At 46.5% G+C, this 27508-nt stretch overlaps 1 protein-coding gene across 2 annotated transcripts in view; it reads left to right on the top strand.

The window, feature by feature from the left end:
* Positions 1 to 215: 215 nt before the first annotated feature.
* Positions 216 to 27508, top strand: part of NCOA3 (nuclear receptor coactivator 3) — a 187743-nt gene continuing 160450 nt past the window's right edge. Inside the window, exon 1 of one of the 2 annotated variants that reach the window (XM_030532954.1) lies at positions 216 to 483. The gene's annotated coding sequence lies outside the window, so the exon portion shown is untranslated. The remainder of the gene's footprint in view (positions 484 to 27508) is intronic. The other variant, XM_030532953.1, reaches the window with a different exon arrangement.

Here is a 27508-nt window from a genome sequence, read left to right as displayed (position 1 = left end):
CTCTGTGCGGCTGTCTCAGCTAGGGGCAAGGGGTGTGTGCGAGCCGAGATCCACACAGCGCCCCGCTACCGCTGTTATTATTTAACACCCCCCAACCAGGAAGTCGGACGCCGGAAACAATGATTTAAGAAAAAAAAATCGCCATCGGAGCCACCGGTCGGCAGGCAGGCGCGGAGGCCGCTGGGAGATGAAGTTTAAAAGGGCCTGTGCGGCTCGGCTGAGGACGTAGGGGTCCATGGTGAGCCGCACTGAAGGGGCAGCGTCGCGTCGGGACTACAGGTCCCATTGTATCCCGCGCGGGTTGGAACTACACATCCCATAATGCCCCGCGGTGGTTTGGCTGACTCCGGCTGTGGCTGGCGACGGCTCTCGGAGAGGCTGCTTTCTATTTAAACTCAGGCAAGGAGGAAAATGGCGGCGAGGAGCTGAGCGTGGGGGACTTGAGAGAAAAGAGACGCTAGCGAGCTCTGGCTCCCTTCCCTGGTGAGTAGGACTGGGGGGAGGGGTCACACCAGGGGGTGTGTGGTGGTCGGGGGTCGAGTCTTAGCTCTTTTTCCTCCGCTTCCAGTTCTGGGGGGCAGTGGAAGGACTATTGCTTGGGGGGAAGGTAACAGTGTGGGGCGAGAGGCTGAGGGGTGTCTCTAGCCCCTGTGCTGGCCGTGCCTCCCTTGGCGGCTGGGGCGGCGGGTGCTCCTCGTTTGTGGGGGGAGAGGGCTGAGGGATTGTTAAACCTGCGGGTCCGAGCACACTCTTTCCCTCCCCTTGCCAGGAGAAGTTTGAGAGGTGTTTGGCTGGCTGGGAGGGCGCTGAGAAAGAAGGGCTATCCAAGTCCCTGTCCCTTATCAGCTACACGCCCAGGGCTGGCAATTTGGGTGGAGGTCCCTGTGGCGACAGCCGAAGCTACAGGAGTGCTCGGCGGTTTCTCTGCTGCTCCTCCTCTCCGCCTCCCCTGAGTGGGGCGCGGTGAATTACTTGAGGTGAACTGGGATAAATGGGGGTGGGGGGAGGACCGCGGGCCAGTCTGGATGTGAGATGATCTCAAAGCCCTTGTATTGGTAAGTTTCAAGCGTGGCTTCTAGTCCTCGTCTCTCCCTCGGGAAACACTGGATGGGAGGGATTGGCAATTTGAGGTGATTTCCCATGCTTATGTCTCATGTCCTCTTCTGCCTCATAACCATGGTAAGTGTGTGGTGGTGAGAGGTGGAGGCATGAACGAGCTTCCGGTGTCGCGAGGTAACAGTGTAATGACTGGAAAGCTAAGGATGGTGGTGGGTGGCCACTGATGTGCTTGGATCTGTGGGATGCTGTCTGAGGCTGAAATAATTCTAGTGCCCTGTTCATTCTGTGTTTGCTTAGTCTTATTGCTGCTTTTCAGAGTGGTGGAAGCTGTTGCTTCTTAAAGCTCCGTACTTTACTTTGCCAACTCAATCAATTAAAATAGCCTTTTAAAGCTATTTTTGTTCATTCAGATGGCGCCTCCTTTCCTTTTAAACTATTATAAGGAAGTGCAATTTTATGTATACTTTGTCTAAAAGCTAATACAGAAAGAAAATGGAATCCTGGCTAAAATTGAAGTGAATCTTTAAAATGGACAAGTGTCTATACCGGGGTTGGCAACCTTTCAGAAGTGGTGTGCCAAGTTGTCTTTTATTCACTCCTAAATTAAGGACTACGTGTGCCAGTAATACATTTTAATGTTTTTAGAACGTCTCTTTCTGCAAGTCTATAATAGTTTAGTTATATATTGTTGTATGTAAAGTAAATAAGGTTTTTAAAATTTTTAAGAAGCTTCATTTAAAATTAAATTAAAATGCAGAGCCCCCCCAGACTGGTGGCCAGGACCTGGGCAGGGTAAGTGCCACTGAAAATCAGCTTGTGTGCTGCCTTCAGCACACGTGCACATACGTTGCCTACCCCTAGTCTATATGGTTTGTCTATAGTACCTTTCATCCAAAACAAAATTCAAATAGATTTTTTAAATTTGTTAAATAATACATTTTAATATAAAGTAAATTATTAATGTTAAAATTTACTTAGTATTGATGGTGTCTTTGCTGAACGTGACACAAAGATGCTTTCATTCTGGATTCTTTTTTTAGTACTGCAGATAGCCACAATGTTTGTTATATATATAATTGTGTTTAGAGGGTGCAAAAAAAAGCAAACAAAAGACTTTTACTAGGAAGTGTCTGATATGACCATTACAGTACCTCCTTAATAGTCAATAACTAGTGATGGATTGTTGCTCTATCATTTTAGCTTCTGCCTATCATTTACCCCTCACTACTGCAGTGAACATTCTTGTTCTCCTGTTGATGTAAATAAACAGGAAGGTAAATACCAGCACCTTTGCTGCAGTAATATGAAGTGAGAGAGTGGTGGTAGACTTACCAAAAAAAAAAAAAATAATCCCACCAAGAGATTCCTACAACCACCACACCTGAGAGAAATGTGCAATATTGAACAACAAGCAAACTACTTAGTGCATAAAGCAAAGCTGGAAGCAGCACTTTTGCTCATTGTGAAGTCTAGATTTCTAATTTTTAATAGGAAGATATAACACATGTTGCCTGTGGCTGTATTAATTTGGAAATATGCATCGTATTCTAATGTTTTCAGTGCATATCACTTATCTGGCACCCACCGTACAAATAAGACAAAATTCAGAGTGGGAGAAGAAAGAAAGCTTGACTGCAATAGAATATTATCTCTTGGAGTCTTATGCCTTTTTACAGTCATGCTGAACTAGAGAAGAACTTTACAAGATGCACCTTTCTCTTAGTGACTTTTGTGTTACTGATGTATGAGAAAACAAGTGAGGCTTCAGCAAAGGAAAACACCTTGGCTATCTAAATTGTATGTAAGATGATATAGGATACTGTAGTCTGACACTGGAGGTTGCTTCAGGTTCTGCATTTAAATGAGCAGTAATCTAAGATGTTATGATTGCAAAATATCCTGCATCGCACCTTGTGTTGGTATAAGCTGCAGGAGAAATTTAATTGCAAAGATTTAAGGAAAAAAAAAAAGCCCAAGTAGGGAAATGAAATGGTTTAACCTAGTAAAATAGTGGACATAAAGAGTTGATGATAAGAGAATGGAAGGGAGGCCTTAAAGCTGATTTCTGGGGAAAATGCTTATTGATAAGACTCTCCTGTTCATTTTTTTTATTTTTAAACTTTTTAAATCTATTGATAATTTCAACTTGAATAGTGTATTGAGGTGCAACTCTGAAAACTATCTTTATATATACATTCCCAATTTCATTTTATACATCAAATGTTGCTACAGATTATATTCCAAATAACTAAGCAAAGCTGCATTGAATGGCTTTTTTCCCCACTTAAAAAATGAAAAGGAAAAAGCTTACGCAGTTCTCTCCAAATATCTTGCTTAATTTAAAATTGAAGATTATTTCAAAAATGGATTTTTTTACTTTTATGTAATTCTATGACTGTTATCAATAAACTGACTTATTAAAACATAAACAAAATTGAAACCAAGTAATTTAATCTAATTAGTGTAGTGTTAAAGAATTTCTTTACGAAATTCTTTTTAAACATACAGAATGACATTTAACAATGCAGAAGAGAACGCTTCATGCTTTTTGTTGTGTACTAAACTCAAGAAACTTTTATAAGGAACTATTATACTAGTTAATCACTAATAACTTGTTTGTGAAACCATTCTCCCTAACTTGCACAGCATTACCCTTATGTAAAGCCTACTTAATGGATTACCTTAGAATTTCACTTTAAGCACAGGTAGTGGCATGACTTAACTCTTCCAGTGGTCTTTAATTTAGTTTTAAAGGTGTTTTGTTTTCCAGATCTTAAAAATGCTAAATTAAATCCTTGCTCTGAAAATCTTTATTTTTAATCAGTTAAACAATTATTTGGGTTCAGAGTTGGTCTGGAAGATCATGAGAAAGGAGTTGTCTACATGTCTAAACTACATGGCAGCTTTGCCCTGACTTTACCAGAGGCATACTGGAGATCAATGACTGAAAAAACGTAGGGAAAGACTAAAGGGTTGTTGGTGTGCCTAAAGTCAGATTGACAAGTTTCTTTTGGCTTGAAAGTAGATTTACTCTTGTGGACAGGCAGAATACTGAATTGTAACTAACAGAGGAGCAGCTAGGCTGAAAGGGCAAAGTGTTCAGGTACCAAAAAAGCACCCTTTGATGGCAGCTGTGATTATTACCAATAATGTAATCTTGTTGTTTTGATGAGAACCTGAATCAAGAATGAATCTTAAAACATGAGAGGGAAGGAGCTTTCCAGAAGTGCATTGACAAAGCATCTGTAAAATTGCATTGAGATGCTGTGGTTAGCTCGCTTTAAAGAAACGACAAAAATATTTTAAATTGTTCAGTGTGGAAGGAACTGCTTCATGTTGCTGTGTTTGAAACTGAGACTGTCCTTTGCATAGCTTGATGTGTTAAGTGTACATACAAAAACCTTCAGTAAAATTTTCCTTTAAATCTTTATTTCCCCTGTTTCTTGAGTAACTGCAGACCAACATTTTCACAGGCAACTTAAGGGATTGGGAGAAGTGGCATGTTACTTTTCTGCCTTGCTAGTCCTGAGGGCGGTAGCTCTATCTTGTGCTGGCTGGAACTGGCTTTTTGGACCTAGAATGTTTAGAGCCAGGGTGGCCAACCTGAGCCTGAGAATGAGCCAGAATTTGGCAATGTACATTGCCAAAGAGCCACAGTAATATGTCAGCAGCCCTGTCAGCTCCCCTAGTGCCTCCCACTCAGGGGCTGATCACCTCCCTCTCCCTCCCTGCACCTCGTGATCAGCTGTTTCCTGGCATGCAGGAGGCTTGGGAAGTGGGGGAGGAGGGAGAGGAGTAAGGACATGGCAGGCTTGGGAGAGGGTGGGAAGGGGTGGAGTAGGGGCATGGCCTGTGGCAGAGCCAGGGGTTGAACAGTGAGCACTCCCTGGCACATTGGAAAGTTGGCACCTGTAGCCCCAGCCCCGGAGTCAGTGCCTGTACAAGGAGCCACATATTAACTTCTGAAGAGATGCATGTGGCTCCGGAGCCACAGGTTGGCTCACCTGGTTTAGAGTGCAGTGCATTCTTCTTCTTTGAGTGATTGCTTCATGTGTATTCCACAGTAGGTGTGCATGCTAGCCACGTGCATCGGTGCTGAAAGTTTTTCCCTTAGCAGTACCCGTAATGGGGGAGCACCACTGTGACCCCTAGAGTGGCGCCTCTGTATCGCGCTATAAGAGGAGCTGCGCACTCCCCCCACCCTCAATTCCTTCTTGCCACCAGTGAGGGTAGTCGGAACTTCATGCTCCAGCTCTGCTGTAGCACTTCTAATCTTAGTAGGACAAGTCCACGTTAGTGCCGGTTCAGCGCATACACTTCATAGGGGTGCTGTTAGAGTCGGTGGTGGCCACGGCCCCCGGGACAGGTTTGAGACACTCAGGTCTCATAGCTTCAGTCACGGCCTTTCCCGTGATGATGGCGAGGGTGTGCCTTCAAATGTTAGGCCATATGGCAGCATGCACCTCCATGGTGTGACATGCCAGGCTCAGAATGAGGCCCCTCCAACTCTGGCTGGCCTCCCAATCATCCCAGGCCAGGGATGACCTGAACAAGGTGGTCATGTTACCTCCCAACATGGTAGCTGACCTGCAGTGGTGGTCCCTCCCAAGCAACATGTTACAAGGATTCCCTTCCGAGAGACCCCTCCCTCACTGGATCTGGTGATGGACGCCTCAGACCTGGGGTGGGGAGCCCATATGGGGAGCTTCCAAACCCAGGGCAGATGGTTGACCTCGGAATTCTCCCTACACATAAACGTCAGGGAATTCAGGGTGGTGCGCCTGGCATGCATAGTTTTCAGGCCGCATCTGCAGGGAAATATTGTCAAAGTCCTCATGGACAATACAGCCACAATGTACTACATCGACAGCAAGGGAGCACGTGTTCCTCGGCCTTGTGCCAGGAAGCCCTAGACCTTTGGGAATTCTGCATAGCCCACAATATCTCCTTGAGGGCATTTCACCTACCCAGCACTTGCACTACGCATGCCGATCATCTCAGCAGGATTTTCTCCCAGCAGTACGAGTGGTTGCTCCACTGGGAGGTCACTCGGCAGCTCTTCTGAGAGTGGGAAGCTCCCCAGGTGAATCTCTTTGCTACCGCCAGAATCGTTTCTGCCCCCAGTTGTGCACCAGGGCTGGAGTGGGCAGGGGGGCGATATCAGATGCGTTCCTGATTCAGTGGTCGGGCCACCTGTTTTATGCCTTTCCACCCTTTCCCCTGATAGGCATGGTCGTACAGAAGATGAAGGCAGGCAAGTCGAGGGTTTTCCTCATAGCTGCGGATTGGGCCCGGCAATATTGGTACAGAACCCTCCTGCAGCTTCTAGTGGCCTCCCCATGCAGGCTGCAGCTTCGGCCAGATCACCTCTCCAAGGAGGGGGGATGCCTCCTCCATCCCTACCTGGCCACGCTTCATCGTGGTTAGACGAGGAGGAAAGGAGATGTTCAGAGGGTGTCAGGCAAGTTCTGCTAGAAAGCAGAAAGCCATCCACACAACAGACCTACCTGGCCAAATGGTCTAGGTTCTCTAGGTGGGCAAGAGAAAGGGGTACTTCCCCATCATCCACATCGCTCCAACTTATTCTAGATTACCTCCTGTCCCATAAGACCCAGGGGGTTGCTCCTGCCTTGGTCAGGGTACACTTAGCTTCTATTTCGGCTTTCCACCCTCCGGTACATGGTCACTCGTTGTTGTTTTTTTTTCCCCATCACACAACATCCCTGTTTTTGAAAGGACTGGATCGGGCATTCCGTTATGCCAGGCCTCCGGTCCCACTATGGGACCTGAACCTAGTGCTCTCCCGCTTCATGGGTCCCCCTTTTGAACCCTTGGGCACCTGTTCCTGGTCCCACTTATCATGGAAGGTAGCGTTCCTGGTGGCGATCACCTCAGCCTGCTGTGTCTCGGAGCTTAGGGCCCTAACCTCGGAATCCCCATATACAGTCTTCCACAGCGATAAGGTCCAGCTTCACCCACACCTTTTTTGCTGAAAGCGGTCTTGGCTTTTCATTTGGATCAGGACATTTTCCTTCCGATACTCTGTCCCAAGCCCCGTTCCTCTAATGAGGAACAGCGCCTGCACACACTAGATGTGCATAGGGCGCTGGCCTTTTACCTAGACTGAACCAGGCCATTCCAGAAATCCCTGCAACTTTTTGTTGCATTTGGCGAATGCATGAGGGGGCAACCGTTTTTTACCTAGCAAATTTCCTGCTGGATGTTACGACCTGGCAGGGATTCCCCCGCCGCCTATCGTAAGGTGCATTCTACTAGAGCTCAGGCTTCGTTGGCTGCCTATGTAACATCCCCATTCAGGACATTTGTAGAGCTACCATGTGGTCCTCTGTCCACACCTTTTCCTCACACTATGTGATCGTCTCCCAAATGCGAGATGATGCCACGTTTGGTAGGGCGGTACTCCATCCTGGAAACTGTTAAACTCCTACCCACCTCCATCAGATATAGCTTGGAGTCACCTACTGTGGAATACACATGAGCAGTCACTCGAAGAAGAAAGGACAGTTATCTGTTCTGTAACTGGTGTTCTTTGAGATGTGTTGCTCAGGTGTACTCCAAATCCTGCCCTCCTTCCTATCTGTCAGAGTTGTCTGTCAAGAAGCAACTCCGGGTGGGGGGAGTGCGCAGCTCCCCTTATAGCGCAATAGAGGTGCTACTCTAGGAGTTGCAGTGGTGCTCCCCCAGTACAGGTACTGCTAAAGGAAAAACTTCTGGCACTGGTGCACGTGGCGAGCACGCACACCTACTGTGGGATACACCTGAGGAACACATCTCGAGCGCCAGTTGTGGAACAGGTAACTGTCCTTTCCCATGCCCTCTGCTAGCCCCAACACCTTCTCTAAATAACATAGGACTAGATAGTCTGCCCTTTTGTCACTGGGATTCCCCTGTGCCCCCTCAGAGCGGTATAAATTAGTTACTTTGGCTTGAGGATCTGGCTTTTAGGCCAGAAAAATAAACATATTCAGTATTTTAAGAAATCAACTTTTTTATATTTAGGTTGTAGCAGGCTTATCAACCTCTCTATATGGCCCAGTCACCCCCTAGAGGGGAGACAGAGCAGGTGTGGGTCTTATATACTCTCCTGGCCAGCATGTTCTTGATAGTCTGGTACAGTTGCTCTCAGCCTTTCCAGACAACTGTACCTCTTTCAGGAATCTGATTTGTCTTGCCTACCCCAAGTTTCACCTTAAACTACTTGCCTAGCGACCATTTCTCAGGTGAGGTACCTATGCTGATGGGAGAATCCTTCCCATCAGCTTAGATGTTGTCTTAACTGAAATACTACAGCGGCACAGCTGTGCTGCTGCAGTGTTTTAAGTGTCGACAAGCCCCTAATGTAGACCAGGCCTTATTGCATTAACTTCACACCTTTAGTTGATTGGTCTTAACTTTCTTGAGTGTCCCAGTTTAGACATGGCATGAGCTTGCCCTTCCTTGAGTGTAGACAGCAGTGCATTGGTTTAACCTCTGTTTGCATTTGGAAGGATCTCTGCAGCCATAATGCTGGAAATCTAATTTTTTTTAAATAAAACCATACCTTTAGAAAGTGAAGAAGGTTGTCTTGAGTAAAATTACTTACTCATTCAGGGTAATAAGGTATTTCCAGCATTGTGGAAAACCTATTCCATTGTCTAGGGTGACTTTTTATTTTCATTATGATTTAGTGATGTGTACCTCTAAAGCAGGAGTGGGCATACTTTTTGGCCCGAAGGCCACATCTGGGTATGGAAATTGTATGGTGGGCCATGAATGCTCACAGAATTGGGGGTTGGGCTGTGGGAGGGGTGAAAGCTCTGGCTGGAGGTGCAGGCTCTGGGGTGGGGCCAGAAATGAGGAGCTCAGGGTGCAGGAGGAGGCTCCAGGCAGGGGTGTGGGTGGGAAGTGATGGCTCTGGCTGGGAGTGCAGGCTCAGGGATGCAGGAGGATGGGGTAGGAGGGGGATCAGGGCTGGGGGAAGGGGTTCGGGTATGGGAGGGGGTCAAGGTGCAGGCTCTGGGCAGCACTTAGCTCAAGCAGCTCTCAGAAGCAGCAATGTGTCCCCACTCTGGCTCCTAGGTGGAGGCATGGCTAGACAGCTCTGCATGCTGCCCCATCTGCAGATGCTGCCCCTGCAGCTCCCATTGGCCAGCAAACGGGGCTGCAGGGGGTGGCACTTGGGCTGCTGGCAGCGTGCAGAGCCCCCTGGCTTCCCGTATGCGTAGGAGCCAGAATGGGGACATGCTGCTGCTTCCAGGAGCCGCGCAGAGCAAGCCCACGATCCCACTTCCTGGCAGGACGTTGAGGGCCAGATTAAAATGTTACAAGGGCTGGTTGTGGTCCCCAGGCCAGAGTTTTCCCACCCCTGCTCTAAAACTTATTTGAAGGGACATAAATGGGCAAGGGATAGTGTCTACAAAATGTAAAATATTGTCCATTTGTGGAGAATTCCAACTAAACTTCTCTCAATGTTTCAATACTTCAAAACATCTCGAAAATATCCAGTATTGCTAAACTCAAGCATTTAAAAAAAATTAAATATATTTGCTTTGTGTTGAAGCTTCAGGATTCATGTGCTCAAGCTTGTTTCTGCAACCATGAGGGTTAGAATTTATTTTCTTAATGAAAGCTGGCATTCTCAGATGATTCTTCCAGCAGCTTTCTTTTCAGAAAAATGCAAACCGAGACACTTACATGTAGTATTGCCAGCTCTCGTGATTTTATCATGAAACTATTTCCCTGCTCTAAACTTGTACAAATTGCACAAGACATTCCATCTCATTAAGATGTCCTTGTAATGGGATACTTTTCTTCCTTAGGTGAAAACCTTTGCTGCCTCTTGAGTGACAGGGAGTTCTGAGAGTGGTTAGTGAACACTAGGGATTATAATTGGATATGGTGTTTTAACAAGTCACTTCGGAAATCATTCATTTAAGGGAGTTTTTCAATGAAGAGAAAATCTGAGAGGGAATTTCAAGGCAGTTCAAGCACTATTCTGAAAATTCACCAGTCATAAGAAGAAAGAAGACTGAGCTTGGAAGGTTTCTAAAAATTTAAATTCCAGTAAAAACTGCAGAGGAGCTCTCTGGATTGCCCATGTCTGTAGCTGCTGACATGTTGTTTAACCCATGTGTTCCTGATGTACATAGGATGGATGACATTATCCACTTCTTGGACTCTGTAGTTACAGTATCTTTGTTATATACATACGGAATGAATCCATACATACTCGATCATAAGCCGGTTTGTTTATAAGCTGACCTCCCAAAATGGATAAGTAAAAATTGAAAATGTTTGACCCGTTAGTAAGCTGACCCTATAATTCAGGAGTCAGCAAACTTTGGCGCCCGGGCCATCAGGATAAGCCCCCAGTGGGCCAAGATGGGTTGTTTACCTTGAGCGTCCACAGGCACGGAGTTAAACCTAAGTAAACAAAGTGTTCTGGCGCATCAGCTGCTTACCCTGACAGACCAGGACAGCAACTGGTGGGGACATTTTTTGGGGGGGGAGAAGTTGGGGTCAGGGGAGTAACCCCTGTGACCACTCCTACATGACCCCACCCCTAGCCCAGGACCCCCACACTCTCTGGATTGGCTGGAGCTGCTCCGGCAGGCTGGGCAGTGCGGCCAGACTCTGCAGCATGGCCGCAGCATGCTCCGGTGGGCTAGGTGGTGCAGCCACAGCCTGCTCCGGGGAGTGGGGCCAAGCAGCATGGCTGCAGCCTGCCAGCCCCAGAGCTGCAGCTGCTTCAGAGCTTGGGAGAGAGCAGTGTGGCCAGAAGCAGAGAGACTCTGGCCCTGCCTCTTCCCTTCTGGCTCTGCTGGCTGTGCTGCCTCTCCTTCCTCCCTCTGTTGGGGGGAGGGGCTGTGTCCCACCTCTCCCTCTCTATACCCTTTCATAAGCCAACCTTCGTCTCTGGTGCTTCCCTTTTTTACTAAAAAAAAAATAAAAAAAATATCGGCTTATGAATGAGTATATACGGTATTTAAATTTACCACTGAAAACAGAGGAAAAATACTAAGAATAGTGGCTACGTAATGGGGCAGGAAGCTTGCAGTTGTATTGTGATGGTGCTTGTTACAAATCTGAAAACAGTAATATAAACAAATATAGAAGCTGTGTCAGGGAAGTGGGTATACTAATGGCCATAGAGCTCAAGTGGTCATTGCTTTTAATTCTGCTTAATTAGAATGTAAAGCATAAAACTATCCACTATAGTGAGGTGGATGTCTGTTCATAGGATACTGAAAACAAGTAATTCTAACTAAGTGTAATTGATACTCCTGCAAATGCAGTAGCAAACACTACTGCAGGGCCATGTAGTATATTTTTAAATTCTAAAACAATATGTTCTTGCTATGACTTCTCCTAATATATGTAGACACAGTAATGGGCTTCCTAAATTTCTTTAAAATCTGCATGTGTCAAAAGCAGATTCTTTATATTCTAACTTTAAATTGAGGGGAAAACTTCCCCAAGAACTACTTGTTAAATAGCACTAGAGGCCTGGAGAGTAATCTAAATACTGCACGAGTATAAAGCTCTGTTGTTCAGTCCCATTGGCCAAATACTGAATGATCTAAGCTGTTCATGTGCAGATAATGGTGTGAAGTCAAGTGCAGCTTCCAGTGCTGATTTAGCCCGAAAAGCTTGGTGACAAGATGGCTTGTGAACTAACTTGATAGAAGTGCATCAATCAACATTTTTGTTTAACTTTTATGACTGCCAGGACTAAAAACACTATCTCCCTAATGCTATCTCTGACTCAATAATTGAGCTGACAAGGATTTGAGAACATATTTGATAATTCTTTTTGGAGGGTTCTTGTTAATGGAGACAATTTATTTAGTGATTGCAGAAATGTAGCCAATTTCAGGAGGGATATAATACAAATACAATAAGTGCTCTGTCCTCATCAGTAATTTAAAACTCCCACTGTAATCGGTGATAAACTGTTAATAGTTAAATGTATTCTCCTTCCCTGGGTGGTAGATGTAGGTAGCAGAGGATAAATAAATCATACTGCACATTTTAACTGTCCAGTTTTCAAAAGAAACATGTAGATAGTTGACAGGGATGATATAGGTTTACTGGGTCCTGCCTAAGTGCAGAGAGTTGGACTACATCTCCTCCTCCACCACCACCCCGTCCAGTGACTCACCTCAAGAGTTCAGGATGTTAAGGGGCCCTTCATGAAACAATATTCAAATGTTTACTTAAGCTTTTCACATTCATATTTGGGGTTTCTCAGCTTTCTTTTGATCTCATTGTCCCCAGTCTTTGCCACGCCGGCTCTTGCTTGATTTAGAGTACACAAGTGGCTTTTGTTTAGTGCCTGCAAGGAATTGTTCTGAAGGAACCAGGTTCTTCTGGATGATTTCTCTCCATTTTGTTACTCTGTAGCTTTCCACATATTTTGAGGAAGGACTTTTCTGAAGTGAAGTACTTTCTGGACTTCCTCCTCTCAGATGGTGGAATGTATCCACACAGTGGATGTATTGTATCGTGTATGTGTGGTGGCTCGTTTGTATGTATCTAAACTGAAGGCATCCTCCCTTGCTGATGGAGGAGCAATCTTGGCAAAGTACTATAGTGATAATGTGGGAGTTGGCTTCAAAGTCCCTCTGATAGTCCTGCAGGGCTGCTTGCAATATCAGTTTGTGCACCTGGCTTGAGTTTGACCATACAGGGGCACAGTACTCTGCAACTAAGGGTTTGGCTACACTTGCAGGTGTGCAGTGCTGGGAGTTAAAGCTGTCTTCGTACAGCTGTGCAGGGAAAGCTCTACAGTGTGACAACACTGACAGCTACCAGCGCTGCACTGTGGCCACATTTGCACCGGTGTTGGGAGTGGTGCATTATGGACAGCTATCCCACAGAGCACCTCGTCCCATTTTGGCGCTGTGGGTTGTGGGAAGGGGGTGGAGGCTGTGGGTCATTCTGCTTCCTGTCCCAACGTCCCATGATGCATCGCTTCACATTCCAGCAATCCCTGTTTTTCTGTCCACGTTTGGCGCCATCTTGACTCTCTCAACGGTTTCTGTGCAGCGCGATTTCTGTGGGAAATGGAGCCCGAACTGCTGAGGAGTATGCTGATGAGTCTCGCCAGCACATCACGTTTGGCAGTTGAGCTGTTCCTTAAGATACAAAGCGATGAGGAGTCCGACGATGATAGCGAGTAGCCTGATGCGTATGACACTAAATTGCTTCTGGCATTCACGAAAATGCTCAGCACCGTGGAACGCCGCTTTTGGGCTCGGGAAACAAGCACCAAGTGGTGGGATCATATCGTCATGGAAGTCTGGGATGATGAGCAGTGGCTGCAGAACTTTCGGATGAGAAAAGCCACTTTCATGGGACTGTGTGCTGAGCTTGCCCCCACCCTGCGGCGCACAGACACGAGATTGAGACCTGCCCTGCCGGTGGAGAAGCGGGTGACTATTGCAATCTGGAAGCTGGCAACTCCAGAGAGCTACCGATTGGTCGGGAACCAGTTTGGAGTGGGAAAGTCGACCGTTGGGATTGTTTTGATGCAAGTTTGCATGGCCATTAATGACATCCTGCTAAGAAGAACCGTGACTCTGGGGAACGTGCAGGACATTGTGGATGGCTTTGCACAAATGGGTTTCCCTAATTGTGGAGGGGCGATAGATGGGATGCATAGTCCTATTCTGGCACCACTCCACCTAGCATCCGAGTACGTTAATCAGAAGGGGTATTTCTCTGATTCTCCAGGTGCTTGTGGATCACTGTGGGCGTTTCATTGACATTAACAGGCTAGCCTGGAAAGGTGCATGATGCATGCATCTTTCGGAACACTGGCCTGTTCAGAAAGCTGCAGGCAGGGACTTTTTTTCCCAGACCAGAAGATCACACTAGGGGACGTTGAAATGCCCATTGTGATCCTTGGAGACCCCGCTTACCTGTTAATGCCTTCGCTCATGAAACCACATACAGGGAAGCTTGACAGGAGCAAGGACCGGTTCAACTACAGGCTGAGTCAGTGCCGAATGACTGTGGAGTGTGCTTTTGGCCGTTTAAAGGGACACTGACGATCTCTATATGGGGAGCTAGACTTGGGGGAAAGCAGCATCCCCGCGGTTATATCCACGTGCTGTACCCTCCATTATATTTGTGAAGGGAAGGGTGAAACATTCAGTCAGGTATGGACCTCTGAGGTTCAACGCCTGGAGGCTGAATTTTCACAGCCAGAGAGCAGGGCTACTAGAGAGGCCCAGCACAGGGCTTCAAGGATTAGGGATGCCTTGAGGGAGGAATCTGAGGCTGAAAACCAACAGTAATGTTTGGTGCCTTGCACGGGAGTGAAGTGCAGTGGTTACAATGTTAGTAGGAATCTGTTTTTCCTAAGCTGATTTGCAGTGCCTGTTTCTTTCCTGGGCTAACTTATCTTTGACTTTCTGCAATAATAAAGACTGTTTTCAAAGCCAAGAATTCATTTATTGAAAAGAAAATAACTTTTTATTGACAGACCCACAACATTTTGGGAACCTAAAAGGGCAGGCTGGTGCAGTGGGGAACTGTACAGTCACAGGTTTTAGTATGTCCTGTCTGGAGTGCTGGGCAATGACTGCTGCACTTCAGGATGCCTATACTGCGTGGTGATGGGGGTTGAGTGCAGAGGGTAAGGGTCGTAGTTCTCAGGGCTGGTTGGTGAATGTACAGGTGATGGAGGCAGCTGGTGGTGGTAAGAACCTGGATGCTGGGGATGGGGGTTTTGATCTGACATTGGGGCACAAGGGAAAGAGCTTTGGGACAGGGGTGGGGGGGACCGGCATGGTAGTGCTCTGCCTGCATGGCTACGAGCGCCTGGATAGAGTCTGCTTGGCGTGCCAGGTTGCTTATCAGCTGCTTTGTGCTTTTCTTCCTGGCTGCTGCATTTTTCTGGTGGATCCTGCTTTCCCTTTCCCTCCAGTCCTGAAGTTTTTGATTCTCTCTGGCAGAATGATCCATAACTGCTTGCAGCAGGTCGTCTTTGCTTTTTCGCGGCTTCTTCCGGAGGTTTTGGAGTCTTTGAGCAGTTGATAACACAGGCAGCCATGAACTCAAGGTTGCTTGTGGAAAGGCAAAAAAGGCAACAGTTAACAGAGGCAGCATTGTTTATATCTCAGTTATTCCCTCACAGTGAAGGAGTAACATTCTTCACAATAGCATAATTTTCCCATACCAAAGAGAGCGCACGTAACCCACAGGAGCCCTGAAATAGTGAGTAAGGGGGACTGATTGCTTCAGGGCTGTACTGTCCTCGGGATTTCTGTGCATTGGGGAAAGCAAATAGCTGCAGGGGGCACCTACACTGAACACTCTCCCAACACTTTCCACAGGAGTTGATCGTGGAAGATATCTCGCTGCCACGGGTCACCTGGTAAGAGCGGGAGGGTCTTCTACAGCAATGCGGATTCCGTCCTGGCCCCTATGCAGCTTGCCTGTGTGCAGCAATGGCCCCTCCACCCCTTGCTATTCCACATCTAGGCATGCATGCAGAACCCTCCCTCCTCTCCTGAAAAATTTCCATTCTGAAAATAAAAGCCGCTTACCGGGAACCCACTCCTCTTTTTGTCCTCCACCAAGTACCAGCTGCTGCGACTGGCTACCTTCCTCCTGGCTTGAGAAGAGCTCCTGGCTGCATGCCTCCAGGGACTCCAGGGTGTCTTCCCCCCTACCCCATACCCTCACTCTCGGTTTCCTCCTCCATCCCCTGCTCTGAAGTGTCCATCGTGGTCCTCGGATTGGCAGAGGGGTCACCCCCAAGTATTGCGTCCAGCTCTCTGTAGAAACGGCAGGTCATGGGAGCAGTGCCGGAGCAGTGGTTTCCCTTGCGGTCTTTGCAATAGGCACTCCGCAGCTCCTTCAGTTTAACCCTGCACTGCAGCGCGTCCCAGTCATGGCCCCTTTCCAGCATGGCCCTTGATACCTCCCCAAAGGTATTGTAATTTCTACGGCTGGAGCGCAGCTGGGACTGCACAGTTTCCTCCCCCCAAACACTGATGAGTTCCCGCAACTCGCCATTGCTCCATGCTGGGGCTCATTTGGCGCGTGGAGGCATGGTCACCTGGAAAGATTCACTGATTGCAGTCCTGGCTGAGCAAACAGGAAGGGGATTTTTAAAATTCCCGGGGCATTTAAAGGGCGGGTTATCTGAGGCTAGGGCAGTAGAGTTCGAACTGATGAGCAGAGTGGCTGAACAGGCATTCTGGGATACCTCTGGAGGCCAATAACAGCGCTTTTGGTGGCCACACTGGCGGAGCAGCGCTGCATCACCAGCAGTGCAGTTGTTATTTCCCTAGGCCGAGGTGGAGTACAGCCAGCGCTGTAGCCAGAGAGATACAGTGCTGTATGTGCCTTGCAAGTGTGGACAGTGAGTGAGTTGCAGCGCTGTAAAGCCACCACCAACACTGCAACTCTCCAGTGTAGCCAAGCCCTAAGTAACATGGAACATGACTGGTTGCTGTGTGTTTTGGGATCAGCTCCCCATTTTGTATTGGCCAGTTGCTGAAGTATACAATTCCTGGAGTTCACTTTCTTTTTCAGTTTCTTGATGTGCTCGTTGAATGTCAGAGTTCTATATAATGTGACCCTGATGTCTGTAGTGCTCAAGGATTGTACCATCCGGTGATATGTGGAGTTTTTGTTTGGTTTGCTAGTGTTACAGATGGAAGATGCACGTATGTCTTGCAAGGATTGGCATTCAGGAATGAAGTGAAATATTTTTTCCAGGTATACGCAGGGAGCTAGTTAGAATGTGCTCAGTGTCATCAAAGATTTCTGATTATCTGCATAAATGAATCTTTACATGTTAGAAAGATTTTGGTTAACTTGTGTAGACATTAAACAGCCTTAGGGCAATCCATTCAATTGAGTATGCTGTAGACTTTTCTGACCATCCATCCTGACAAAGAAATAGATTCTTCAGCATGGAAGAAATGTTCTGGACTATCTTGCCATTTCTCAAAATTCTTACTAATATCAATAGAAATACACAATGGTTTGCTGTTTTAGGCAGCCCATAGATTAACAAACACAGCTCCTCTATTTTTGCTGGTTTTGGAGCCATCTTCAATAAATTGACTTAAGCTTAAATTTGGCCACCATGTGAATGTCCTGGGCAGAAATTGGCTTGGTCAGCAGTCAGCTCCCCTTCTAATATTGGTGCTATGCTACCATTATAACCTGCTTATACAGCTTGTAGGTTAAGCAGAGTAAAGCTATTGAGATGGTAACTCAGGAATTGAGCAGAGCAACCACTTCGGTGTGTCCCCACAGCCTGAGTGTTTCATTGTCTCCATGCAAGAGTTAAACTCAAGTAGCCACTTCTATGCTCTTTTCCTAAAGTGTGGTTATAGTCCATTAGATACATAGTCAGTTCCTACCCACGATTCAGGGTTTTTATAACTATTGTTGCTCTTCAGTGTTGAACTGCTCATTGTGGACTTTACTGTCTTTAGAAAGTGTGCAAAGCTTTGCTTGTTTCATTCTGTTCTTTATTTTTTGGTTTACTGTTTAGAATGAGTTGGTGTGACTTAGTTGGGAGAGACTATGGCAATGTACTTGGGCTGTAGTGGATCAGCTTGTGTCCGGCGGCGGGGGGCGCAAGAGGGGCGAGGTGTGTGTGGGTTTTTTTGTTTTTTTTTGTGGTTTTTTTTTTTTTTTTTTTAAATGGCACAGGGTTTGTTTCTGTCGGCGCTCTCCAGCTGCTCCTTTTCAATCTCTCTCTCAAGCATTTTGCTGAGCCTAATAACTTTTTTTTTCACCATGGGGATCCAAATCGAATAGTTTTGAATCTTGTTGGTGGCTTGTCTGTTGTGAATGCCCACGTACGTGTGTCTGACACGTGGGAAGACTGCCCAAAAATACATCCCCATACCAGGGAGACACATTCTATGTAGTGCTTGCATATTGGAGTAATATTACAGAAAGTTTCATCCAGTTCAGAGGAAAAGCTTCTTGAGGTCGTTTCCAGCCTTAAGTTTTTACATTTAAGTAGATGGTACAAATGCATTGCCATCATGTATGTTAAATGTTGAATATTCTGCATCCTTTCTCTTGTTTCCCCTCCCAATGCATTTATCCTTGCAACACAATGGAATGTCTGGGGAGAACTGTTGTGATCTTACTCTTCAATCTGAATTCAAACACAACACAACAGCAAAGATAGCATCACTATGTTACTGTCAATTGCAGTCCAACTCTGTCATAACTCTAGTCCCAGATTTGGACCTTAGCATCCAAAATATGGGGGTTAGCATGAAAAACCTCCAAGCTTAGTTACCAGCTTGGACCTGGTACTTGCTGCCACCACCCAAAAAATTAGTGTTTTGGGGCACTCTGGTCCCCCCCGAAACGCTTCCCTGGGGACCCCAAGACCCAAACCCTTGAGTCTCACAACAAAGGGAGATAAATCTTTTCCCTTCCCCCCTCCAGGTGCTCCTGGAGAGATACACAGACACAAGCTTTGTGAATCTAAACAGAGGGAGTCCACCCTCTGTAATTCCAATCCTGGAAACAAAAGCACTTTCCTCTTCACCCAGAGGGAATGCAAAATCAGACTAGTAAATCTAACACACACAGATCTCCCTCTGACTTCTTCCTCCCACCAATTCCCTGGTGAGTACAGACTCAATTTCCCTGAAGTTTCCCAGTAAAGAAAAACTCCAACAGGTCTCAAAAAGAAAGAAAAATACATACAAATGGTCTCTCTGTATTAAGGTGACAAATACAGGGTCAATTGCTTAAAAGAATATTGAATAAACAGCCTTATTCAAAAAGAATACAATTCAAAGCACTCCAGCAACTATAGACATGTAAATACATGATCTCTGTACTCACAACTTGGAAACAGAAGATTAGAGAGCAGGAAATAGAAATCCCCTCATAGCTGAGAGAGAGCATACAGGCAGAAGAACAAAGAACACAGACATAACCCTCCCTCCACCCAGAGTTGAAAAAAAAATCCTGTTTCTTGATTGGTCCTCTGGTCAGGTGATTCAGGTGAAAGAGACATTAACCCTTAGTTATCTGTTTATGACACGCCCCCCAAATTGCAGACAGTGGGGAAGCTCACTGGCAGCGATTTCCTCCTAGAACTTTAAAATAGATTAATACAACACATGCACCTTTACATATACCACTAAGTATATAACTAACAGACCTCTACATTTTAAGAACACTGTTCAACTACTGGATTCTGGGACACTCACACGGGAGAGTGCATCAGCTACTTTGTTAGAAGCTCCTGAGATGTGCTGAATTTCAAAATCAAAATCTTGGAGAGCTAAACTCCACCGAAGAAGTTTCTTGTTGTTCCCCTTGGCAGTATGAAGCCACTTTAGCGCAGCATGGTCAGTTTGTAGCTGGAACCGCCGTCCCCAAACATATGGGCTTAGCTTTTCCAGGGCGTACACAATGGCATAGCATTCCTTTTCACTGACTGACCAGTGACTTTCCCTCTCAGACAGTTTCTTGCTGAGAAACACGACAGGATGGAAGTTGTGATCTGTTGCTTCCTGCGTGAGCACTGCTCCTATACCACGCTCAGATGCATCCGTGGTTACTAGGAATGGCTTGTCAAAGTCCGGGGCCCTGAGTACAGGGTCAGACATGAGCGTTGCCTTAAGTTGGGTAAAGGCCTTTTGACACTCATCAGTCCACTTAACTGCATTTGACTGGGTCTTTTTGGTCAGGTCGGTCAGTGGGGCAGCGATTTGGCTGTAGTGTGGTACAAATCGCCTGTAGTATCCGGCCAAGCCTAAGAAGGATTGGACCTGCTTCTTGGACCATGGGACAGGCCACTTTTGGATAGCATCCACCTTGGCCTGTAGGGGATTTATGGTTCCTCGACCCACCTGGTGCCCCAGGTAAGTCACTCTGTTTTGGCCTACTTGACACTTTTTGGCCTTAACAGTTAGTCCGGCCTGCCTGATGCGCTCAAAGACCTTTTCCAGGTGTAGCAGGTGTTCGGGCCAGGAGTCTGAAAAAAGGGCCACATCATCAAGGTAGGCAACTGCAAATTCTCCCAGTCCTGCTAGTAGACCATCTACCAGCCTCTGGAAGGTGGCGGGTGCATTTCGACGACCGAAAGGAAGGACATTGAATTCATACACCCCCGCATGGGTGACGAATGCTGACCTCTCCTTGGCAGGTTCATCTAGCGGTACTTGCCAGTACCCCTTGGTTAAGTCTATTGTAGAGATGAACTGGGCACGTCCCAGCTTCTCCAATAGCTCATCGGTGCGTGGCATTGGATAGTTGTCCAGACGAGTTACCGCATTTAGCTTACGGTAGTCCACGCAAAAGCGTATTTCCCCATCTGGTTTGGGTACCAGAACCACTGGAGATGCCCATACACTGGTAGATGAGCGGATTATACCCATCTGTAGCATGTTCTGGATCTCCCGTTCTATAGCAGCTTGGGCATGAGGAGACACTCGGTAGGGTGGGGTTCTAATGGGATGAGCATTACCTGTGTCAATGGAGTGGTATGCCCGTTCAGTCCGTCCTGGGGTGGCTGAGAATAATGGGGTGAAGCTAGTGCACAGCTCCTTGATTTGTCGCCGCTGCAGACGTTCCAGGGTGGTTGAGAGGTTCACCTCTTCCACGCCACCGTCTTTTTTCCCGTCGTAGTAGACACCGTCAGGCCACTCAGCATCATCTCCCTGGACTGTAAACTGACAAACCTGTAAGTCTCTGGAATAGAAAGGCTTGAGAGAATTAACATGGTACACTCTAGGCTTTAGTGAGGAATTGGGAAATGCTATGAGGTAGTTCACAGTTCCCAGGCGCTCTTGGACCGTGAATGGCCCTTCCCATGATGCTTCCATCTTATGGGCCTGTTGCGCCTTCAAGACCATAACCTGGTCTCCTACCTTGAAGGAACGTTCTCTGGCATGTCTGTCATACCAGGCCTTTTGCTCTTCCTGAGCATCCTTTAGGTTCTCTCTAGCAAGGGCTAAAGAGTGTCGGAGGGTGCTTTGTAGGTTGCTTACAAAGTCCAGAATGTTAGTTTCTGGAGAAGGCGTAAACCCCTCCCATTGCCGCTTCACCAACTGTAATGGCCCCTTATCCTCGTGACCATACACAAGTTCAAACGGTGAAAACCCTAAACTGGGATGTGGTACAGCCCTGTAGGCAAACAGCAACTGCTGCAACACTAGGTCCCAATTATTGGAGTATTCGTTGATGAATTTACGTATCATGGCCCCCAAAGTTCCATTAAACCTTTCTACCAGGCCATTGGTTTGATGGTGGTACGGGGTGGTAACCAAATGGTTCACCCCATGAGTTTCCCACAGTTTTTGCATGGTCCCTGCCAGGAAATTAGATCCTGAATCTGTAAGGATGTCGGAGGGCCAACCTACCCTGGCAAAAATGTCTGTTAGGGCCAGGCACACAGTGTTAGCCCTGGTGTTGCCTAGAGCTACTGCTTCTGGCCATCGGGTAGCAAAGTCCACTAAAGTCAGTACGTACTGCTTTCCTCTGGGTGTCTTTTTTGGGAAAGGACCCAGAATATCCACAGCTACTCACTGAAATGGGACCTCAATTATGGGGAGTGGCTGGAGAGGGGCCTTGACCTGGTCATGGGGTTTTCCCACTCTTTGGCACACCTTACAGGACCGAACATACTTGGCAACATCCTTGCCCATCCCCTCCCAGTGGAAGGACTTCCCCAACCAGTCCTTGGTTCTGTTCACCCCAGCATGGCCACTGGGATGATCATGGGCTAAGCTTAAGAGCTTTCCCCGGTACTTAGTTGGAACCACCAACTGTTTTTGCGGCTGCCATTCTTCCCGGTGTCCACCAGAAAGAATCTCTTGTATAAAAGTCCTTGGTCTATAACAAACCGGGATCGATTAGAAGAGCTGAGAGGCGGTGGGGTGCTCCGTGCCGCCGCCCAAGCTTTCTGAAGGCTGTCATCGGCTTCCTGCTCAGTCTGGAACTGTTCCCTTGAGGCTGGGGTCACCAGTTCTTCCTCAGACTGTGGACTTGGGCTTGGTCCCTCTGGAAGCAATGTAGGTGATGGGGTGGTTTCCGTTGCTGGTGAACCGCTCTCCGCTGGTGCACCTGAGGGTATTTCAGGCTCTGGCTGAGCCTTTTGGGTATGGCTGTCTTTCGCTTCTGCCAGTTCTGGCTCGCTGGCGCCCTCTGGCGTTGAGTTTGAAGATGTGGTTGCACTTGCTGGTGCTGGTTGGTGTTCCAGTTCCGGGCCTGGGACTGGAGGTGCTGTGGCTGTTTCAGTGGTTGGCATGGAATCCGGGTCCACTACCTCTGTCTGGGTCTCTGGTAACACAGACGGGGTGCCTGTGGACGGCTCAGGAACAGGAATGGGTCTGGAAGCTTGCCTGGTTTGGCTACGTGTAACCATTCCCACTCTCTTGGCCCGCTTCACCTGGTTGGCCAAGTCTTCTCCCAGTAGCATGGGGATAGGATAATTGTCATAGACTGCAAAAGTCCACATTCCTGACCATCCTTTGTACTGGACAGGCAGTTCAGCTGTAGGCAAGTCTACAGCTTGTGACATGAAGGGGTAAATTGTCACTTGGGCCTTTGGGTTGATGAATTTGGGGTCTACGAAGGATTGGTGGATAGCTGACACTTGTGCCCCTGTGTCTCTCCATGCAGTAACCTTCTTTCCGCTCACTCTCAAATTTTCCCTTCGCTCCAAGGGTATCTGAGAGGCAGCTGGGCCTGGGGATCTTTGGTGTGATGGTGGTGTAATGAATTGTACTCGGATGGCGTTCTTTGGACAGTTGACCTTGATATGTCCCAGTTCATTACACTTAAAGCATCTTCCATCTGATGGGTCACTGGGCCGAGGTGAGTTACTGGAGACTGGTGAGGTGGAAGAATAGGGCATCTGTGGCTTTACTTGGGTTGTAGGTGGGGTCTTTGGCTGTCCTCGGTTGTAGGGTTTATGGTCGGTGTGCCCCCTGGGGTATTCGTTCCCCTTGACCGTAGCTTTCTTGCTTTCTGCCACTTCCATCCATCTGGCTCCAATCTCCCCCGCCTCAGCGAGATTTTTGGGTTTTCCATCTTGTATGTACCGTGTGATGTCCTCAGGAACACTATCCAAGAACTGCTCCATTTGTATGAGGAGGTGCAGTTCTTCCAAGGTTTTAACATTGTGTCCTGATATCCAGGCCTCATAATTTTTCCCCACGTAGTAGGCGTGTTTGGGAAATGACACATCTGGTTTCCACTTTTGGGTTCTGAAACACCGACGGGCATGATTCGGGGTTATCCCCATTCTGTATCTGGCCTTGGTTTGAAAAAGTTTATAGTCATTCATGTGCTCCTTAAGCATTTCAGCTGCCACCTCTGCTAAAGGTCCACTGAGCTGTGGCCTCAATTCTACCATGTACTGGTCTTCAGGGATGCTGTACCCAAGACAGGCTCTTTCAAAATTTTCCAAGAAGGCCTCGGTGTCATCACCTGCCTTGTAGGTGGGAAATTTTCTGTGATGTGGAACCATAATTGGCGAAGGGTTGTTAGGATTGGCTGGAGCCTGTTGCTTAGCCTTTTCTAATTCCAGTTCATGTTTTCTCTGTTTTTTCCCTCTCTTCACTTTCTTTTTGTTTTTCCATTTCTCGGCGGTAGGCTACCTCTTCTTCTGCTTGTTTCATTTTGTGGGCCACTTCTTCTTCTTGTAGTTTTCTGTGGTGGGCTGCATTTTTGGCTTCTTGTTTTTGTAGCCTTTCCATCTCTTGTTTGTGAGTTGCCTCATCTCTGGTCATCTGTGTTCTGAGTAGTTCTATCTGTTTTTCCATTGCCTCGAGCTGTACTGCCTCTGGTTTTCGTGACATCTTGTTTTCTTGTGTTGGGGTGCCCTCCGGTGGTTATGGTCTGAACTGCAGGCTCTCTGTTGCCTCCTGAAGTCTGCCTAGCAACAGTGCTTATTTCCCTTTCTTCCTCTAGCGTAAACTAGAAAAACCACTTTATTTGCATGTATATAGTGCTGGTATTTGCCTCCTAATGGGAGTGCTATTGTCACAAAAGACTCTTTTGTCACAGCTTAATGGGTCCTTGCTTAATATGCAAGCCAGAAACTTGCCAGAGAGAGCAGAAAAAAAAATTCTCTCTGGTTCCCTTTTAAAACCAAACTGTTCCTCTCTGCTAAAAAGCCCCTAGCAGAGAAAAGAAAAATATGACATTCCTACTGGCTTCTGGATTCTATCTCACCACTGCACACCATGTCATAACTCTAGTCCCAGATTTGGACCTTAGCGTCCAAAATATGGGGGTTAGCATGAAAAACCTCCAAGCTTAGTTACCAGCTTGGACCTGGTACTTGCTGCCACCACCCAAAAAATTAGTGTTTTGGGGCACTCTGGTCCCCCTGAAACCCTTCCCTGGGGACCCCAAGACCCAAACCCTTGAGTCTCACAACAAAGGGAAATAAATCTTTTCCCTTCCCCCCTCCAGGTGCTCCTGGAGAGATACACAGACACAAGCTCTGTGAATCTAAACAGAGGGAGTCCACCCTCTGTAATTCCAATCCTGGAAACAAAAGCACTTTCCTCTTCACCCAGAGGGAATGCAAAATCAGACTAGTAAATCTAACACACACAGATCTCCCTCTGACTTCTTCCTCCCACCAATTCCCTGGTGAGTACAGACTCAGGCCATGTCTACATCTAAAATTTTGCAGCGCTGGTTGTTACAGCTGTATTAGTACAGCTGTATAGGGCCAGCGCTGCAGAGTGGCCACACTTACAGCAACCAGCGCTGCAAGTGGTGTTAGATGTGGCCACACTGCAGCGCTGTTGGGCGGCTTCAAGGGGGGTTCTGGGAACGCGAGAGCAAACCACAGCGAAGCTGGTCTCCTTTCCCGGTTTGCTCTCGCGTTCCCCGAACCCCCCTGCAAACCGCAGGGAAGGAGACCTGCTTGCTCGGGGGTTCGGGGAACGAGAGAGCAAACCGGGGAAGGAGACCAGCTTCGCCGGCAGTTTGCTCTCGCGTTCCCCGAACCCCCCTGCAAACCGCAGGGAAGGAGACCTGCTTGCACGGGGGTTCGGGGAACGCGAGAGCAAACCGGGAAAGGAGACCAGCTTCGCCGCGGTTTGCTCTCGCGTTCCCGGAACCACCCAGCAAACCTCAGGGAAGGAGACCTGCTTGCTCGGGGTTAGGGGAACGCGAGAGCAAGCCGGGGAAGGAGACCAGCTTGATTACCAGAGGCTTCCTCAGGTATGCTGGGATACCTGCTTATTCCACGGAGGTCAAGAAAAGCGCTGGTAAGTGTCTATACTTGATTACCAGCGCTGGATCACCAGCGCTGGATCCTCTACACCCGAGACAAAACGGGAGCACGGCCAGCGCTGCAAACAGGGAGTTGCAGCGCTGGTGGTGCCCTGCAGATGTGTACACCTCCTAAGTTGCAGCGCTGTAACTCCCTCACCAGCGCTGCAACTTTCTGATGTAGACAAGCCCTCAATTTCCCTGAAGTTTCCCAGTAAAGAAAAACTCCAACAGGTCTCAAAAAGAAAGCTTTATATAAAAAAAGAGAGAAAAATACATACAAATGGTCTCTCTGTATTAAGGTGACAAATACAGGGTCAATTGCTTAAAAGAATATTGAATAAACAGCCTTATTCAAAAAGAATACAATTCAAAGCACTCCAGCAACTATAGACATGTAAATACATGATCTCTGTACTCACAACTTGGAAACAGAAGATTAGAGAGCAGGAAATAGAAATCCCCTCATAGCTGAGAGAGAGCATACAGGCAGAAGAACAAAGAACACAGACACAACCCTCCCTCCACCCAGAGTTGAAAAAAAAATCCTGTTTCTTGATTGGTCCTCTGGTCAGGTGATTCAGGTGAAAGAGACTTTAACCCTTAGTTATCTGTTTATGACAAACTCCTACTATCATAGTACACTACTACATTCAATATAGTGCATTTTGTATAGCAACTATATGCCTACATTCAATATGGTGTTTTTAACAAAATATAGAATCTTACTGAAGCTCTTGCTGTATCTAATGTGGGAGATGAGACCACCAACTTTTTATGTAGCTTATGAAGTCGGCAAAATAAAGAGGTTCTGCTTTGCGTATTTTCAGCACCTGGTGTTGGCATGTACATAACTTGGTGATTACTGTATGTGCAATCCTCTAACTTTAAAACTTTCTACTTTAATCAGAATCAATTTTTAAAATCTATAATTGCAGATGTATAACTTTTGAGCCAGCTAAAAGTAGTCTTGTTTAAATTAGGGAATAACATTTTTAAAACAGCATCCTTCTTTTTAAAGCAAAAAATAAAATGTAAGTATAAAGGGAGGAAACATAACGTAAATATCTCTTTAGATGCTAGGAACATTACATGGCGTTGTATATTGATATACTGCTTTCTTCATTTGTAAATCAACTATGTACAGCTATTTATATTTAGACTTCTTTAAAAACCTTAGTAATTAAAACTCATCTGGAACTGCTTTAAGAACATAATTAAGTAGAAAGGATTTTTATTTTTATTTTTTTTTATTTGGGCTAATATAAATATAATTTGTTGGCCTGGATCTCATTGATTAAAGTATGGCTCCAAATCAGGGAAATGACGTCCAAAACAGCTCTTTATGAACAGTTACCCTCTTATGTTTAATAAATATAAAGAATATGCCCTTATTAAGGGAAAGAAGGACATTAGGGTTGAACTAGAAGACTTTTATTGTATTGAGCAGTCTGCTTTATTCAAGATCTAGTTTTCTGTACACAGCTGTACTAACTTGGTGAAATTCCAGCGGTTCTATATCATATGTATAGCTTGGCTGGAAATCATTTTGAAAGTCCCTTCAAAATATACTGTACTTATCTGGACTTCAAATGAAATTACTAAATCCCTAATTACTACTTCCCTCCCCAGTGTGGTGGTGTTTCAAAATGGCTATGTAACCCTTCCATACACCTCTACCTCGATATAACACTGTCCTTGGGAGCCAAAAAATCTTATCGTGTAATAAGTGAAAGTGTTATATTGAACTTACTTTGATCCACCGGAGTGCGCAGCCCTGCCCACCCACCCCCCGAGCACTGCTTTGCCGCATTATATCCAAATTCATATTATATCAGTGGCGTTATATCGAGGTAGTGATGTATTTTGGTTCAGTTCTCTAGTTTTTTTTATTGCTATTGGTGATGCTTTTATCTCAACAAAACTTGTTTAAATTGTGGGTTCTATCAAGTCAGAATTCTAGAGCTGGTTGGGCTTCAGTTTTGAGAATTTGTTTTATAGATTTCCTTAAGCAGTGGAAATTGTCCAGATTCACAAAAAATAGATTTGAGGTCCTGACCTTGTAACTACTTTATAGGAAGAGAGATAGGAAAAGGGACCGCAGACATTCTGGATTTCAGCCTGTGAAATTTTCCACTAGTTCCTTTAATAACATGCAGGCATGCTTATGCTATTGGTATTTCGGTCAGCAGTTCCACTCTGA

Source organism: Gopherus evgoodei, chromosome 14 (assembly GCF_007399415.2).
Source record: "Gopherus evgoodei ecotype Sinaloan lineage chromosome 14, rGopEvg1_v1.p, whole genome shotgun sequence".
NCBI classification, from domain to species: Eukaryota; Metazoa; Chordata; order Testudines; family Testudinidae; genus Gopherus; species Gopherus evgoodei.
Note: the sequence above shows the minus strand (reverse complement) of the source record. Positions and strands in the feature narration are given on the sequence as shown.